General features: G+C 44.2%; 1 pseudogene; it reads right to left on the reverse strand.

Annotated features, from left to right (window-relative positions):
- Window positions 1–6,876: 6,876 nt before the first annotated feature.
- On the reverse strand, window positions 6,877–7,015 carry LOC125526129 (small nucleolar RNA Z247; annotated as a pseudogene).
- Window positions 7,016–13,324: the final 6,309 nt, after the last annotated feature.

Below are 13,324 nucleotides of genomic sequence, written 5' to 3' on the forward strand. Positions count from 1 at the left end.
CCACCTTTTCTAAAATTTTGATTTATTTGTAAAAACATAGACACAAACGGGAGAGAGAATTATGTGTGCATAAAGTGGGTAGCAATTTCCAACTTTCCCTCGTCAAGCACTTGAACTTCTAGCAAGAAATATTTTTCATTTTTATGAGTTGGTTTTAAAAATGTCTAAATGGCATTGGTTTTTGTTTTTGTTTTTGAAACATGTAAATCTTAGGTTTTAATAACCTCCAAACTACCATGTTATTTTAATTCGAATCTTACGTTAGTCTATTTTCTATTAGCGGTTAGAATCCGTGTTTTCAATAAACATTGAACCGCTCCATTACTTTAATTTGAACTTCTAGGTTTCTTTTAGAAATGGGGAAATCCATTTACTAATTAAATTTTCTAAACTTTTTTTTGTTATTTTAATTTGAGTTTTCGTTGTGGTAACTTGTTGAACAAGAGGAACTTTTTGAATTTTCTCGGTCTATGCACTTGAACTTCTAGGACCAAAAATTTTGGACTTCGCCTTTTTACTCCTATTTTCTCATATGAAACACACACACCATGCAGTACGTGAACTTCCATCTGTTGTCAATTTCAACTTCTCTCTATTTCACTTTAGCAACGAAAAAAATCTGAGTTTTTTATAGACATCAAACCACTCACTTCTTTAAATATTAACTTCTATATCTTAAAAACAGGGGCAAATCAATGTTTACAATTTTTATAAACTACTCGATTTTCTTAATTCGACCTTCTTGGTTTTGGAATAAACATTTTGAACTTCTATGTTAATTAAATTTTAAATTCTCCATTTTTTAGCAAAATATAGAAACATCATTTTTTAATAAAATTTTCGAATTCCTTCATTTTTCACTTTTGAACTTATTGGTTTATTCTATAGTAACGGGGAATATCACAAGTTTGTAATAAACCTTAAACTGCCCCATTATTTAAATTTGAACTTCAAGATATTTTTTGAGAAATGGTTTAACTTATAAAACAAATTTATGGTTTTTTCCACTTTCTTTGAACTTACTATGTTATATCTTGTGAAGTCCTATTTTTTTGTCTCGCGGCATTTTTGTTGTCGGTGAAATGGCCTAGGCGGTCCTTTTTTCCATTGATGAATTTGTTCACTATGTGGTACACGTGAGCTTAACATTTTTGAAACATGAACTTCGCATGCTATTGAAATTCAAGAAAATTACACAACTATATACATACACTTCATGTGCTGCATGCACGACCAACACATTAGCAAGCTTAGTACCAACATTAGCTAAGAAAAGAAACATCATAATCTTTAACCATGGACACTAATATTACATTGTTTTTGTTCTGATCATTCAGAATGTTGTATCTTCCAAGAGGATGGAGAATGATATATCTAATGGAAGACCATATGTAGAAAAGAAACATCATAATCGTTAACCATGGACAACAACAACTTCAAACACAAAACCAAGGACTATAATAGCTAAACTCTCACAGAAATCTCTCTCTAGCATTCTAGTTGAACTTCAACACCAACATTAGCTAGAGAGCGAGGCAGGCCACACCAACAGAAGCTGGCAGCGACCAGCAAATGGAGGCTGGGTCGTGACGGCGGCACCGAGATGGAGGAGGTGCCAGGGCATGTCAGGCAAAAATAACTAGGATTGAATAGTCTCAATCAGGTAGGTAGGTGTTACAAGAAAAGAAATAGCAAGTACATCAAGTTTCAGTGCCTCTTTCACACACAGATGTACAAAAAAATTGGCATACCTTCTTATATAGATGAACTTGAACCCGTAAAAACTTGTGAGATATGAACATCTTTCGAAAGACATCGACCGCCTCAGAAAAATCCCTGGAATCCTCTGACATCGTGCATCAAACTTGGCCTTCAGTCCCAATAATATTATTTCAGAATCCTTTATTCAATTGCCATCAACCTGGTTGTCCCCACCTATCAACTTTACTATTCTAAAAGTACTAGCTTTTGGCAAAATGTGTACAAGCTACTCAAGAAATTGAAGGTGGTTGCAAACAACATACGAGCTACAGCCTAGCGATTTTTGCAAGTACGTGAGTGAAGACTTGTGATTGTTCTGATTCTGAACTTCCCATTTTTGATTTTGAACTTGTGATTGTTCTTTTTTCGCAGGGTGCAGTGCAACTGCCGGTGTTAGGAGGTTGGCTTCGCGACATCTGGTAGCCTCGTCCACCGCCGCACAGGACGGCAAGGAGGGAATGAAGGAAAGACAAACCTGGCAGCAAGCGGGGGAGGAGCCGGAGCAGCGCCATGTCGGGGATGCATGGTGTCAGCAGCTATGTTTTTGATAAAACCTAAATTACTTCATAGAACATAGTTAAATATTTTAACATCACAAAGAGCTATGTTTTTTATACAAGAAGTTGTTTTTCTAGGTAGTAGAACTTGCTTGCGTTGCACACGTTCCTCTACCACACACATATTTATCCTCTCACGTGCTACCATTCTCCCCCTGTTTAAGTCTGAACTCGTGTTGCACTACCAAAAGCTAACTTCAAATGCAATCCTGATTAACATACGATGCGGAGCATCATCTCTGGTCAAAGCGAGGAAGCATTAATTAACAAAATTGCACATTTTTTGTACTCTCCGGCCTTGGGTGTGCTGAGCAAGCTGGGCAGCGACGGTGCTCTTTTCTTGTTGTTGAAACCACGAGTGATCCAACTAACACAAAGTCAAGTTGAACTTCATGCTTTTTTAGAGGCAAACTTTGTGTTCAGAAGCCATGCCCTTGTCATTTCAGTCGTATGAACTTCATAGGAATTGTAAATGAAACTCGTGGTTGGTGTTACCTTCTCTTTGCTAGCCATCTGGTTGAGGAAAGAGAGCACCCGCTGGTTGCCGAGAGAGCCCGGAGCGCGCCACGAGAGAAGCTAAAAGTACACAACTCGAACACCGGTCATGAAATTTTCTGCACCACAAACGTTGTTGAATCCATTTATTTAACTGTTAAGAACGGATAATTTTCTTTTGTCAACGATCTCTTCTAACATATGTGCTAGAACTGCTAAAAAATGAGCATTTTTGCTGTAATGCATATCATGAACTCCTTAATTTCAGACATGAAAACTAAATAATTGTGTTTATACGCAGTCGAACTGATTCACAGAGGAGACGAGGAGGTTGACGGAGAGAGATGATTGCAGCCGAAGTCGGTGTAGGTGGCTGGCCGCGCTACTGAAGCGCCGGTGGAAGGGAGTGCCGTCGCCAACAGCGGGAGATGAGGCACGTGGCGGCACAGGGTCAGTGGCCGCCGGCTCGAGGAATATCATGTAAAAACCAAAACTGAAAAATTCAATACACATTCTGTCGAACATGAAAACTAGAATATTCTGCTCATCTTCAGAAAGGAAGACGCTGTAGCAACTAGATTTGTAGGAGAAGCATCATGCTAGAATAAGTTGGACTGCACATATTCTTCTTTTTTGAACTTCTGCAACAAGTTAGAACTATATGCAGGTCGTGGGGAGGTGAGCGGCGGCATCACACGCGACTACGCGAGCATGGTCGCTTCTATACATTATACATTGCTGCTAACCAAAATCACAAAACATGCTGAACATGTATGGGATGGAAGTGATGTGCTGAGCCTCATCTTTAACTGTTGTGGACTGCTGCTCGCGGTGGCCTCGACCTCCCTGACACAGCGCGGCTGGACTGGGATGGCGCTTGGTTTTGTTGGGTTAATCGGGAGGCGGCGGAGGTGTGGTATTCAGGATGAGGAAGAAGGGCGGCGTGGGAGTTCCACCTGGAGGAAGAAGTGCGTCTTAGGCTAGTATGGTTGGGGCGATGCTGGTTGATCCGGGGGCAGGGGAGGGGTAGCGCGGTGGTGGAGCAAGCTAGATCCGAGCGCGGTGGGAGGGATGACGGAGTGTGGACGGATAGGCAGCAAGAGGAGGCGCGCGACCTCTCCGCCCTGCATCTGCGCCCTGCAGGGGCGGTGCTGGTCGCCGATGGAGGTCCAACAGCTGGAGACACGCTAGGATCCGAGGCGAGCGACGCGAGGCGTGCTGGGGACGAGGGGCAGGCGGGGGTTGGACGGCGACGGGAGGCTCGCCGGGGCAGTGGGAGCGGGGCGGGAGGCGTGTCGGGGGAGTGGGAGCGGCGGCGGGAGGCGCGGCAGGGCCAGGGAGGCAATGGCGGGAGGCGCACCGGTGCCAGGGGCCGGCGGCGAAAGGCAGCCGGGCGGAGTGTGGAGTTCGGGAGGACCTCCGTTGCTCTCTATATAGGGCTCTGTGATCCAAATAGTTATTTTAATCTCAGGATTAGAATAGTGCCACTCTCTCTCTCTCTATATATATATATATATATATATTATTTTTTGGAATAAAAGAAATTGTTCTACTTTGGGACCATCTATTTGTAAGTAATTCTTAGTTTCTGGTAGAAGGGCTTGTATGCTGCTTCTTTCTAATTTGATTTTGTTTTTAAACTATGATCTGATGTTCTAGTTCCGCACGTGGAGGAATAAAATAGGTGCCCTTTAACAACAATTTATGATCAATTTTGTGCGTTGGATATTTGCGTCTACAACGTGCATTTGGGGCCATCTATAATTGGTACTTGATTTCTCCATGCCCGGGACTTTTGGGGTTTTTTTTACTCTTAATCCAAGACGAAGTGCATCGGCCATTCATGCTTCCAATTCGGTTTTTATCATGTCACAAAAAGTGAGTAATTATGTACATGATCATGTCCTAATTCTGGTCGTATTTATTGTATATTTGTTCATGTATTCTTGTTTCCGACGACTCTCCGTCACTGCCTGCAATCTTAGTGACAGTTTTGATGCCAACGACATTCAGGAAATTCAGCTCCCTTGCAATGCTACGCCTATGACATTATAATTTGTTATTCCAAGTTTGATGTGTTTCCACATTTTTGTGTTGCCATTTAATGTACATATGAACAAATGGTATGGTTACGGATATGATATGACCTACTTTTTACTGATTCTTACCATACACTTGCCGTGACTGTACACACAAAACTGCAGCCATGCTTCCTTTTCCCAAGTCATAATTGCCTGCTGAATCGACGTTAATATTCATAACTCCTTCCGACGGATAGGATCATCCCACACACTTTTGTTGTTCCTTGTACTTTCTTGGCTCCGCGGTAATTGGTTGTCACCATTTTTTGTCTTGAGACTGGAACCAAAAATCATCCATAGCTCGTGTGCATAAAGGTATGGCGAGGATCGCAGACGTATCCATCGGCAGGAATGTCTCCCTTATAAGAGCTTCACACCATGCCGCACTAGTCTCATCAATTAATTCATTGACCATGACAAACTGTGAACTCTGAGGATTTGTAATTGACTTCATAGTACTTTCATGTGGGACCCAATTATGACCCGAGATTTTAGTCGTTGCTCCATCCCCAATTCTCCTTATTAGGCCTTGCACGAGAACATCTCTCCACTCTAAGACAGATTGACAAATTTGTGAAGGGTGTCACCCAACATTAGCTTCCAAAAAGGGCATGTTAGGGAAGTATACCGCTTCTAATATTTTCGCAATTAGAGAATCTGGTTCTTGTAGTATCTTGTAAGCCTAGCGAGAAAGGAGGGCTAAGTTAAATAACTTCAAATCCCTGAAGCCGAAACCGCCCATGTATTTGGGCCTCGTCATCACATCCCACGGGACTCAAGCAACATTCCCCTTCCTTTGTTACTACACCACCAAAAAATTCTGGTGAGAGTATTCATATGCTTACAAATTCCTTGGGCGGCCCATAGAATAAACTATGACGGATTGCACTACTAACTTTATAAGCACTTCTTTGCCGCCAACCGATAACAACTTATCAAGCCAACCTTGGATCTTTTTCTGTATCCAATCTTTCAGAAATTTAAGTGAGCCATTCTTTGACCTGCCGACATCACTAGGCATGCCTAAATACTTCTCGTTGAGTGACTCATTAAGAACATTGAGAATCCCATTGACCTCCTCCTTAACAGCGTGGGGACATTTTTTCTTAAGAAAACTGAAGATGTCTCCTTATTTATTTTCTGTCCCGATGCTTTGCAATAAATATCCAAAAAATGATACCTCTTCCGCACCTTCTTGACTTGCTTTAAAGAACAGCGGGCTATCATCAGCAAAGAGTACCTGATTCATCGGAGGAGACGATGGAGCCAATTTGATGCCACTGACCTGTGATGACTGGTCATTTGATTTTAAGAGGCACGAAAGGCCCTCTGTTGCCAGCAAAAAAAATAGGATGAAGGAGGATCTCCCTAAGGGATTCCTCTTGAGGGATTAAAGCTTTCTAGTTTTTCACCATTAAATAGCACCAAAAAAAATAGTGCTTATACCATGTCCATAACACAGGTCTCTATTGGTCTCTCCTTTTTTTTTCTTTTGAGGAAAGCATCCAAATTTATTACTGATCAGTTACATTGCTTACATATAATGGGTGCTCTATATACATGTCGTCCTAGCAAGAGTGCTAAATAACTTTAAGATATATTATGAGCATCTATATTACATTCTCTCCTCACATGCCTGAAAGAATCACCTGCACTTCCTTTATGGTGGTTGCACTCTCTCCTTTACTTCCTTCTTCTATCCCTCTTATCGCTCCTGCACAATCCGAAGCAAATGATTGCTGGGCCTCACAAGATATTTTGTAACAAACACAAGCCCTCCAGACACAAAACGACCTCAACATAGCCGCCTCGTCCTGTACCGGAGCGGGAGGACTGAGAAGCACCGTGCCCACGCCCGCTGCTACTATTGCTGAGGCTGCGTCCCTGCTGGTTCTGCCCACGACCTCCTATGTTGCGCCTGCGAGAGGCAGCATTAGCAGAGGACTGGCGAAGATTTAGACCATGGAGCAGATTCATGCGGGCATCAAAGGAGAGGAGTTGGTTGTATAGCTCAGGAACAGTGATCGGCTCCACTCGAGCAGCAAGAGCAGAGACGACTGGATTATAATCTAAGTCGAGACTAGCAAGGATATGAGAGGTGATCTCACCATCAGTGAGAGCAGTTCCTCCAGCACAAGCAATTTCGTCGGTGAGAGACTTGACCTTGGCGACATAGTCTCACATGCTCAAATTCCCCTTCTGTAGATTGTGCAGCGCAATTCTTGTGTTGATTGCTTGCACTTGTGATTGGGCCACAAACGTCGCGTGGATGGCAGCCCATACCTCGGCAGGCGTCTGAAGCGTACTACTTGGGCCAAGATCTCGCGGGAGAGGGATCCCATCAAAAATCCTTGAAGGTGCTGCTGGTGGACGGACCAGATGACGCGCGCCATATTGACAACTTGTTCTTCCTTCCCGTCCTTGGTGACGGTGAGGGTGGCCGGCGGCGCTTGGCTAGCCAGATCAAGGAAGTGCGACATCTGAGCGCTTTTAATTCGAGGCAGCACGACGGCCTTCCAAAGGAGAAAATTGCTCCTGGATAGCTTCTCTTGGGGTGGAGGTTCAATGGACATGGCGTTGGTAGTACTGGATGAAGGGGCGAAGAGGGAGGACGATGAATCGGTAGTGAGGGCACTCATGGTGCTGGCGAGAGCGGAGGAGATAGTTCCGGCCATGGCTTTCCTTGGAGCTAGACGGAATCAATCTAGGAGGAAGAGGCTCTGATGACCATGTAAAACTATGATGGAAGCGTTGAACTCTTTGCTCGGGCCGCACTTGTATATATATTGACAATGCCGTGGCTTACAAGTTGTAGATCGATCAATACATGAGAGAGTCAGTAGAGGAGATAGACACAAGAAGGGATAAAATAAGGTTGCAATTTGAACAACTCTCCTTTCCCTATACAACTAGTCTAACATGCGTGCCAAAATAACAGTCACGGCTGCCAATTGAACCCGACTCAGAAGTACGCGATTTTCTTGAGAGCAGAGCAGGTGTTGTGCTGGATTGCAATAAATAAATAAAGCCTGGCTGCGATGGAGTTAAATTAGTATAAAAGTATCTTCCAATCTCTTCACTGTTTGTCAAGTAGTAGAAAATAAACAGACAGGGAAAAGACACACCGAGATCTGGGATATATGCGAGTCTAAAACTTTGTATAGACTCAAAGTACGAGAGAGCATCACAACCCATGAAGGTGCATCACAATTCCCAAACTTGAAGCCATGGTACAAACAATTTGTCAGAGAAAAGGATACTACGTGTGTGTTTTCAACATATTATATCATGGCACAAACTGAGAGCCCTTTTTGAGAAGTACAAATTACTTTTTATTAGATAAAGCAGTACAAATTACTTTTTTTAGAATTAGCAGTAAGAAAAAAGACCAATCCACGGACTAACCCTCATTGGCATTTTTTATAGGAGAAACTCCGCGAGCAATGCATGTTGGAGCACCCCGTCCTTTAGAATTAGCCATACAGATTACTCGTTTTATAAAATTTGCTTTATAGCAGTACAAATTACTGATAGCTATAATATGGAGTACAACATATTACAGCTTTAGACCGAATTGGACAGACCTGGTGGGATCGTTTTTCTCTTCTTCTTTTTTTGAACCGGGCCTCAACCCCTTTCCATTAAAAGCATAACAGAAATACATAGTTCAGACAACCACAGACCCAAGTACCAACTACATCGCAAGGAAACTAGAAAGGGGAGGCGAGTTCAAAGCACCACTTGGAAACACACCATGAGCACTCGTCATCGAGCAGCTTATTGCGGGGCGAAAACCCAGCGACACCTGTGATCACGCAACCTAAAGGATCTAAACACCAAGGAGTCCCCAAAAGGAACCCGAAATAGTCTAACTTCACCAAGCTTACAGGCTCACAAAAGAGCAATCAGAGCACTTGCGCAGGAGTGAAAGGCAGCCTATCTTTGACAGACGAGAACTCGAAGCTCCGAAGAGATGCAGAAGGGATCAGTTTGAAGCTGAGTTGGTTGGAGCCGCGCAGATTCTCATCATCATCGATGCACTAGACCTGAGCATCTTGGCTCCGCGCTCCATGGTCTCCCGATCATCGCCAGCCATCAAACCTGCCCAGTACATCAAAAAACCACAAGCAGCATACACCACATTAAAACGGCTTTTGGAATCTTTATGTTCAAAAGTAGCTTGGTTACGATTGTTCCAAATCGCCCAACAGACTGCCGCCAAACCAGAGGTGTAAAGTTTGGTTCCATCAGGAAGGAAAATATAACACCAGGAATAGTACTGCCAAATGTTATTTGGACATAAAGATGTGCCCAGCACACATCCAACCGTCCTCCATACCACCCGAGCCACATGGCACGTAAAGAAAAGATGCTGTGAGGTCTCCACATTCTCACAAAAAGAGCAATTAGGATTGCCTGCCCAGTTGCGCTTTCTCATGACTTTTCTAGTCAGAACCGCGTCTTGGAATACTTGCCAAAGAAAAATTTGGATTTTAAGGGGGATTTTAGCTTTCCAGATCCATCTATAGTCACATCCAGCCAGATGCCTTTCCAAGTGTGTATAGACCGATTTGGTCGAGAATTTACCTTTTTTACCCAACGCCCAACTAATCTGATCAGTTTCGTCAGATAACTGCCAAGAGGTAACCACCTCAACCAGATCCTTCCACTGATCCGTGAGAGGAGGGTGTAAATTTCTTCTGAACATATCACCACCCCCAAAGTTTTTAAATTCAGCAACAGTAATCTCCTGATAGTTGCATATGTGAAATAAGGTTGGGAATTTATCTCTTAAGGGGGCAGCACCTCTAATAGGATCCTTCCAAACTCTGGCTATATTACCAGAGTTCAAGGTCACTTTCCTCTCTTCCAAATACACTTCCTTTACTTTCATAATAGCTTTCCAAATGGGGGAATCCCCAAACTTACTTTTCGCCGAGGGGATCGTGTCATTTTTGAAATATTTAGCACGAATCACCTCCTGCCAAAGCCCTTGCTTAGTTTCCAATTTCCACCACCATTTGGTGAGTATGCTGATATTTTGTCTATGCAGATCTTTAACTCCCAGCCCCCCTTTGTTTTTGGATCTACAGATTCTAGACCACTTTACCAAGTGGTATCTTTTCCGACCATCAGTCTCCTGCCAAAAGAACTTTTTTCTGTGTTTATCTAACTTCTCAATCACTTTCTTAGATAGCATGAACATAGACATGTAGTAGAATATGATGCCAGTAAGAGAAGAGTTGAGTAAAGTCAGTCTCCCCCCAGAAGATGCTGCATTCCCGTTTTTCTCTGAAACAGGCTTCGTTCCATCTGCGCACGCTTCCCTGAAAAGAAAAGAAAAATATCTGCGCAGGCTGCAGGTTCTGCTGTACGTACGTGATCATCGACTTGCCTACGGGAATTTCGGTCTCCGATACAATCTGCCGCCCTGCATCTCCCTCCTCCCTAGATCCGATCCGATCCCATCGATGGGGTGCAGCACCTCGCGCGCGTCTCGGTCCACCGCCGACACGCCCAGCCCATGGACCGCCCTACCGCCGGATCTGCTCCGCGAGGTCTCTGGTCGCCTCCGGCATGCCGCCGACATCGTCCGCTTCCACGCCGTCTGCAGGTCGTGGCGCGACGCTGGGGCGCTGCTTTCTCGCCCCAGGTGCCTGCCATGGGTTCTCACGTCCCGCAATAACGGCCAGATGTTGCACTCCGTCGTCGACTTCAATCGCCCCCACGAAACGCCCCACCGCTTTCCCGACGTCGTCCTCGCAGAGCCACCACCTTCCAACAACAACAATAGAAACTTGGTGGTTAGCTCGGACGGCACAGCCGCCTGGCTCTTTGTCGCGCACCCTGAGCCGAGGCTCGTCAATGTTCTTACCGGAGCCGTCACCGGTCTACCTCCCTTACCAGACGAGATCAGGATGTCCATGGAGAATTTACGCGGCGTCGTCTATGGCGATGACACTATCTTTCTGCATACCTTCATTAACCCGCCTCCCTCTTACTGGTACGAGGCGCCATTTATAGCGGCCATCCTGCATCCTGGCGATGCAACATGGTCAGTCAGGATAGAAAGACTTAAATTATGGGAACAACCATATGCCATGTATCATAACGGCAAGGTCCTAGTATTGACAGGTAATTTTCCAGGTAGGTTGCTGATGATGATGGACTTCGAAACCAATGGGGGTGATATCCGCAGCAACCTCGAGTTGAGGTGGGATGTATGCTGGGACATCAATTATTTTCATGAATGCAGTTACTTCTTGGAGTCACATGGTGAATTGTTGTTGGCATCCATCTTGACGAAAAGGTGTTCGATTCGTAACACCAGCGGTGATGGGCACCCGTACCGAGTGACATTACACACAATGCGAAAGGAGCCAGGCAGTGGTAAGATGCAGTGGGTGGAGACAGATGGGCGAAACCTAGGTGACCACGCATTGTTTCTTGGATCTCCCGCCAGCTTTACTGTGAATCTGGATGAAGCCAACGGGTGTGCCTACTTTGTCCTTGGAGCTGGTGTATTTAGGTATAGCTTTATTAACAATGAGACCAAGCTCGTGAAGTGGTTACCTTCTGGATGCCGCGTTGGCGATGAGTGCGCGTGGCTTTGCCCCAACCTGACATTTACTCCTGTCCATGAAATTAAGGAAATGCTCGAGGCTTGAAACAAGAAGATCATTAAATTTTTGAACTCAAAAGGATAAAGTGAGGTTTAATAGCTTTGATTTACTTTGTCTCCACATTTTCTTTGAACAGAAAATGGTGATTTAATTCTCTACTATGTATTTGTTGATATTTCTTAGTTTTTGGTTCAAGAGCTTTAACTTTGGTTAGTTTGTGGATATTTCTTGTTTTCTCGCATGGTGCAGTGTCTCCTCTCCACTTCCACTTAAGGTGCACCTTGCTTCCTCCATGACGTGCCTCCTCTTCAATTCATGGTAGGATGGCAAAATATTCCAGACCACTCTCCACCAAAAAACACGAACCTTTGGTTGAACACGAAATTTCCATAGCCTCTTCCAAATTTCCTCTCCAACCAATGAAGTCGACGGACTAATGCTGCTACACTGCGCCTTCTCAAACAAGGCCCTATATGACCATTTCTTTCCCAGCCCAGGACCAGATGTCATCATACTGAGACTTACAACGAGGCATATTGAGGACCGCATCAGCATCGATGGATTTTTTTTTGCAAACATGTGTATGTAATACATTTTTATTTAATTTATGTAAACTATGTCTCCACTATAATGCGAACAGATTTCACCTCTTTCAAATTTCTTTCTGTTTCAATGTGGCCCACAATTTCATTAACATTAGAAAAAGGTTACAAAACCAAAATACTTCATCACACATTCGCTCGGACGAAGGTGAAAGAAGGAACACACTGTTTTTCCGGCGCACAAACACCTCGCCGGATGAACAACGATATTTTCTTCGAGCTCAAACTCGTGTCCGGAACATACCACTGGCTCGGCTCATACTGGCGTGCTTTACATCAGTACACGAGGGAGGGATTTATACCCCAGGTGCATACACACGCATGCACACACTACCAAGACAACAACCTGCCCGGCTCCTATGCCACTCACGCACTAGTGCTAACAAACTCCAGCATGAAGCTAGCTAACTAAACCCACGCAGCTAATAACCCACTACCTACATGCACGGTCAAGGCCTGCGTAGCCTTCTTAGCATCCAAACGACCCGGCCAGTCCCTGCGGCCACGCTACGCACCTAGCTAGCTAGTTCCGCCGACGCACACACACGCCCACGCCCGGCACGGACTCGACTTGGTCGCTCTCACGCCGGTCACCACCGCCACGTGCATGGCTTATTGTCAACAAGAATGTGTCAAAGAAAAGGAATCATCGACAATAGAAATATGTTATGGAATGCTTCATCACAAAAGGCACTTCTTGTGACGGATTCTCGAAAACGAAAGTATATTCTTATATTAAAGCAATGTGCAATGTTTAAACATTTTACTTGATTTTGTAGCATTATAATCCGATGCACTTGAACCAAGGCCCTCTTTTACGTACAAATAAATAGATGTGTATAGTCATTATTCATTGCTCATGAAGAGACAAAATAAAAGGAGCACATCTATCTACAATACATGAACGTACGTATAGGTACGTATGTGAAAGGTACATGCAGTTGGAAGGATATGCAATGTTGATCAACGGATCCCTGTAGAAATATGCTTTCTGCAAACCAAACCATCATACAAAAGGAATATACATACATCAGCCATACTACATGCACTGGTCTAGAACTACCGTCCTCCAACTGTCCTCCATAGGCCTATGGAGGACAAAAAGGAATACCATGATAGATTTAATGGAACCCCAACTCTCCGGATGCTAATATTTCCTGGGTCTAATGGAACTCCATGAGTTTGTGCTCCGGAAGATTGAGAAT

The sequence above is a fragment of the Triticum urartu genome, chromosome 7A (genome assembly GCF_056163025.1).
Source record: "Triticum urartu cultivar PI428250 chromosome 7A, HENAU_Tu73, whole genome shotgun sequence".
Lineage (NCBI taxonomy): Eukaryota > Viridiplantae > Streptophyta > Magnoliopsida > Poales > Poaceae > Triticum > Triticum urartu.